Source organism: Balaenoptera ricei, chromosome 3, assembly GCF_028023285.1.
Source record: "Balaenoptera ricei isolate mBalRic1 chromosome 3, mBalRic1.hap2, whole genome shotgun sequence".
Classification (NCBI taxonomy): domain Eukaryota; kingdom Metazoa; phylum Chordata; class Mammalia; order Artiodactyla; family Balaenopteridae; genus Balaenoptera; species Balaenoptera ricei.
The window spans coordinates 17,194,504-17,200,821 of record NC_082641.1 but is presented as its reverse complement, the minus strand read 5'-3'; the positions used below and the strand labels follow the sequence as shown (position 1 = coordinate 17,200,821).

At 34.7% G+C, this 6,318-nt stretch overlaps 1 pseudogene; it reads left to right on the top strand.

The window, feature by feature from the left end:
• Positions 1–2,316: 2,316 nt before the first annotated feature.
• Positions 2,317–5,221, top strand: LOC132362492 (FXYD domain-containing ion transport regulator 4-like; annotated as a pseudogene).
• Positions 5,222–6,318: the final 1,097 nt, after the last annotated feature.

Here is a 6,318-nt window from a genome sequence, read left to right as displayed (position 1 = left end):
GATGACGGTATGTCTTTTTATCAAAGTTTAACCAATATAATGTATTTAATTATATAAGATATATAATATGAAAAATGCAGTAGGGACAAGTATCCATTTAAGTTTTCAAAAGATATACATTTGTTGGTTAAAGTGCAATGGAAATATTAAAGCTCAGCTCCAAAGTTGGCCATTGGATAACTCAAATTTCTATCACAGCGACAGAAGAGAGGCAGACTCAGGGTTTGTATGGGCTGCAGCTTGTATAGTTTGGTGGTGGTGTTGGGGTGTGGTTTTATTGTAGGCTGCCAGTAAAAAAAATCAGAAGCCTAGTTACATTTGAATTTCAGATAACAACTTTTTTCATCACAAGTATGTCCCAATATTGTGTAGATTACACTTACACTCAAAATTTATGTGCTATTTACGTGAAATTCAAATGCAACTGAGTATCTTGTATTTTCCTTTGCTAAATCTGGCAACCCTAGCTGCATATTAAATAAAAAGAATGTAAAATTTAAAAGCATGACCTTGTAATAAATTAAGACAACCAAGGGAGCCTGAAGCTTAAGTTTTATTAGGTTTTCAGTAAATTCACCTTTGCATTATAATATAATTTGTACTAGCAACAGGTAAGCTGATTTAATCTAGTTACCTGCAATAAATATGGCTTACAACTTTTTTTCATGTGTGAACATAGCTAAATACATAAATCAAACTTATTTCAATTGCAGAAATCTATTTATATGTTTGTTACTACCTATTGTGTGCCACATATTGAAGCTAATAGTGATCCGAACAGGCATGATCCTCCTCGTTCTTAATTATTCTTGTGGGTCACCAAGAAGTAAACAGGTGTGATGTGTAGGGAATATATAGGAGAAGCAGGTCGTTCATACTTGGAAGGCCTAGGTAAAGCTTTCTGGATCATGTAACTAACCTAAAGTCTGAAACATGGAGAGAAGTTTACCAAGGGTAGGATGTGGTAGGAAAAGGACTCCAGTGAGAAGATACAGTATTAAAATGACCAGGAGGCAAAAGAGGACATGACTATTCAATGACATAGAAGTAAGGTAAAGGGTAAAATTTAAGAGAAAGAAAGTGATGAGGCTGGAGAGAGAAAGATTCTCTAAATTTCCCCTCCAGCTTTTAGGAATGTGACAATAAAAAGAAAGAATAATTAATTTGAGTACCAAAATATCAAAATGTTAAAAAAATATATAATGGACAAATATAAATATCCGCAACTCTCATTATAAAGCTGATGAGGAAAAACATTTCTAGGATGGCAATCCTTCTTTATTAAAATGACAACAGCAACAGCAACAACAAAACCAAAACCAAAAACAAGCAAACAAAAACATAAAGGAGGTTATTTCAGGCTGAAATCAAAGTACCCTAGACAGTAATTCAAATCCAAATGAAGAAATGCAGAGCACCAGCAAAGCCAACTATATGTAAATATAAAATGAAGTATAATATAAATGTATTTTTATTTCTGACTAGTCTTAACCTGAGTAACTTAAACAACTGCATAATAAATATAAAACTATGATGGTGGGCTTTCGATTTACAGAGATGCCATTTGTACGACAATAATAGCACAGAGGAGGAGACAGAGAAGAGAGTTATATCAGAGTAGTTTTATCTACTATTGAAATTAAGTTGGTATTAATTTCAATCCAAATTTTGTTGTTTTAATTTAAGATGTCTACAAGACTTACACTTTAGATTCAAAGACACAAATAGTTTGAAAGTTAAAAGATGGAAAATGCTATACAAGCAAGAACCAAAAGAGAGTTGGAGTGGCTATACTAATATTAGATAAAATAGACAATATTAGGCAAATAGATTAATATTAGACAAAATAGTACTTAAGACCAAGGTTGTTACTAGAAACAAAGGGGCATTTTACAATGATAAAATGATAAATCTGAAAGGAAGACATAGCAATTGTTCATCTAACAACAAAGCCTCAAAATACATAAAGCAAAAATGAAAATAATTGAAGTGGAAATGGACGATTCGATTATAATAGTTAGGATTCCTCTGCCAGTAATTGATGGAACACCTAGGGAGAGGATCAAAAAGAAAATAGACTTGAACAATGCTATATACTTACTAAACCAAGTAGAATGACACCTGTAGAATGCATGTTCTTCTCAAGCATACATGGAACATTGTCCAGGAAAGACCATATGTTAGAACCTAAAATAAGCAATAAATTAAAAAAAAAATGAAATCATACATCAGCATAGTATGTTCTCTAACAAAAATGGAGCTAAGTAAGAAATCAGTTACTGGGAAATTCACAAATTAGCTACCCTTCAATAACCAATGACCAAAGAAGAAATCACAAGGTAATGAAATACATCAAGATGAATAAAGAAGAAACACAATTTATGAGATACAGTTAGAAAGGTTTTTAGAGAGAAATTTACAGATATTAATACCTGCAGGAAGAAGAAGAAAAATCTCAAGTAAACATCCCAATATGCCACCTTAAGTAACCATAAAATGAAGAAATGTTCAAAATGCAGAATCTCAGGGCCTATTCTGGATTTACATAATCTGCATTTGAACAAAATCCCCAGGTGATTCATGTGCAAATTAGAGCCTGAGGAACCTTGGTAGATTGTGGGAAAACAGGTATTATACTATAATGCAAGTAGTAGGGCAAATTTTAAAAGGCAATTTCAGAATATTCACAGAATTATCTAATTCTCATGCAATTTGATGCAGATATTATGGTTCTAAGAATATATCTTCTAGTAATATTATCCATATATCAAACAATATGTTCCAAAACAACACTATGAAATTTTAAAAAACTATTAAATAAAATAAAGTGCCCTAATCTAGGACACTGGTTGAACAAATTATGGTACATCCAAACAATGGAGAATTATGTATTATTTTTGGAAAAATGGATGGCTATTATAAAGTAAAAAACAAAAGATAAAAAGTATCAGCAAGGGAGAAAAGGGAGCCCTTGTACACTGTTGGTGGTAATACAGATTGGTGCCAGCCACTATGGAAAATGGTATGGAGATTTCTAAAATATTAAAAATAGAATCATATGATCAAATCATGCAATCCAGCAATCTAACTTCTGAGTATATATCCAAAGAATTAAAATCAGGATCTTGAAGAGATATCTGCATTCCCATGTTCATAGTAGCATTACCACATACTCAAGACATAAAAGCAACCTAAATCTCCATCGGAGGATGAGTGGCTAAAGAAAATGAGGTATTAATATGCAGTGAAATATTAGTCAACCTTTAAAAAAAGAAAATTCTGCCATTTGTGACAGCATAGGTGAACCTGGAGGACATTACTAACACAGGGAAGAACAAATACTATATGATCCCACTTATATGAAGACTCTAAAATAGTCAAACTTACAGAAACAGAGAGTAGAATGGTGGTTACCAGTGGTCAAAGGTTACAAAGTTTCAGTTATGAAGAGTAATTCCTAGAGATGTGCTATATAGTGCCTATATAGTTAACAATAATGTATACTTAAAATTTTGCTAAGAGGGTAGATCTTATGTTAAATGTTCTTATTTGAAATAAGAAAGAAAGAAAGAAAGGAAGGAAGGAAGAAAGAAAGGTGAGAAGAAACTTTTCAAGGTGATAGATATGTTTATGGCATTGATTTTGGTGATGGTTTCGGGGTGTATGATTATCTCTAAACTCATTAAATTGTTGTATGTTAAATATATACAGCTTTTTGTATGTCACCCATACCTCAATATATGGTCTTAAGAAATGGAAATTTGGAGAGATCTCAAATGTCCTTTTTTATATAAAAAATGGCAAATTACGTTATAGCAGAGACGGGGTTTCTCAACTTTACACAAAAGCATTACCTAGAGAGCTTTTAAATTACAATATCCCAGTTACATCCAAGATTAATTAAGTTGGAATCTTTGAGGATGGGGCCCAGGCGTCGATATATATATTTTAAAATCTACTCTAATGATTGTAACATACAGCCAAGTTTGAGAATCACTGAGATAGATATAGGTATTTGTTTTTGTATGCACCGATTCTCCTTGGAAGAACAGGGATTCCTAACAACGCTTTGAAGGAGCTGCTACCCACTATCCCCACCCCCGCTCAGCTGAAATGTTTTGGATTTTGTACCATGTGACTGTACTTTGTACACACATAGTATGTGTATATGATGTGCATCTCTTTTTCTTTTCCTTTTTGTGATGAGTGGGCGTATATCTCAGGGGAAAATAGGATTAAGTTTATTCTAGGAGTTCTGGGCAGAAAAATCAGAAATTCCCTCTTAGCAAATATTTTTATGCATATAATGTAGAATGTTAAGCAAAATGTTATTGGCAAGTACATGTGACTTACTAGGTGGTTTTTACGCTTTTCTTAAAGTTATTGTGTGTTCTTCAGATGCCTTACAACAAATGTCTATTATGTCCATAAAAAGAAAACTAAATACATTTTAAAAGATTTCTTCTTAGAAAGCAGCATTATTAAGAAGCATCTTGTTTTAAAATGTCTTTTCTTCCTCATCCTGGAGAATAATTATCAGGCAGAGTAAGGTCGTGTTGAATGGTGAAGTCTTGCTAATGCAGATATGAAACACTGTGACTGAAGGTGGTTTCAGGTCTCCGTAGTGCTATCAAATGGGAATATTTGTTTTTTTAGATTTTGTACTGCAAAACATAAGCTATTATCTAAAGCCATTGCATGGTGAGTCTAAGTGGTTCTGTTTGCATTGAGAATAAGAGTTTGGGTTTCTCTGAACAGCTTGGACTTGTCTTGATGCGAGACGTTTGACTGGGCAGCACCAGCTGCCTCCTCAGACCTGCTCCCTGCACTGGGCCCTCAGGTGCGCTTAGGAGAAGGCCCTGTCCTGCAGCTGTGTCGTAGACGGAGTGACCTGGGCTGTCCTCCTCCTGCCGCAGGCTTGCCTGTCTTGGAAGCCAGTGACCTGCTTGATAAAGACAGTCCCTTCTACTAAGACTGGGAAGGCCTGCAGCTGGGCGGGATGATCTGTGCAGTGCTCCTGTGTATCCCTGAAATCTTGCTCGTCCTGAGTGGCAAATGCAAATGCAAACGCAGTCAGAAGCAGGGCCCCTTACCTGAGAAAGCCGGTCCACTCCTCACTCTAGGCTCTGCCAGTACCTGCCGAGCCCAGGACCAGCTTCGTGGAGCTCCTGCACCAGGTCCCATGCGGTCCCCTCCCCTTCGGGGGCCTTACCCGTCATAATGGCCTTTCTCTCCAAGGGTGGGTGGGGTGGGTAGGCCCTTAGGCTCCCTTCTGATCAGGAGGCTTTCCGAAGCTTATTTCTAAATTAAACTTCTCTCCCCCTAACCTAATAAAATCCATGAATATTTAAATCTGGTTAAAATTCACTTCCCCGACTCAGAATTTCTCAAAAAAAAAAAGTGTGATGGATGTTTACAGTCAGTCCACAGTGTTCGTTCAAGACAAAAACAAACCAGTTTAGATGTTTACACAGAGCCAAGGAATTATATTAATTCAATTATAAGTTTGAGATCCTGTTGATCCACTATTCCTCACCTAACAAAATCCATTATTATTTAAATCTGGTTAGAAGTCACTTCCCCTGACTCAGAATTTCTCAGTTAAAATTCATTTCAGAACAAGGGTTTACTAAAGATGTACATATTGCCATAGGTAATCCTATATTTTAAAAATGTATAATTTGGAAAGATTATTTGCTTACAGTTGATGGTCAGATGGTAGAAAAACTTAGGTTTAAATCTTAAGACTTGCCTCTCAGTTTAGCCACAAACTGTTATATGGCTTTAGTAAGATATTTTACCCAGTGGAGCCTAAAATGAGACTCATAATATCTTCCTTTCAGGGTTTTAAGAAATACTGAGAGGATTACATTGAAACCAGAACCCTACCTCCCTAGCCAATCCTATCCCTGCTTTGCTAAAAATAAATAGGGCAATTCTTTTACAATAAAATAAATAACTTTGTATAGAATAACAAATCAGTATGATTTTCTTTTAAACCACTACAAATATGGGGAGGTTAATTCCATTAAATATACTTACTTGGATTAATGTTAGAATATAGTGAGGTGTGTAAAATGGGACACATTAATTTCTTCACACATTTAAAAATATATGGAAAGTCCATTTATTAAAAGTTCAGAATCATGCAAATATTTATATTTTCTACATACATACATACTTTTCCATTTAAATGCCATCTTTTATGCTAAAATTTTACCAGGTTTTGGTGAAGGAAGCTACTGAGCTTCCTAGTTCAAATCAATGGCTTTATTTATAGCTATTGGTGAAATTCGATTTGTCTTTTTAACCAAATAT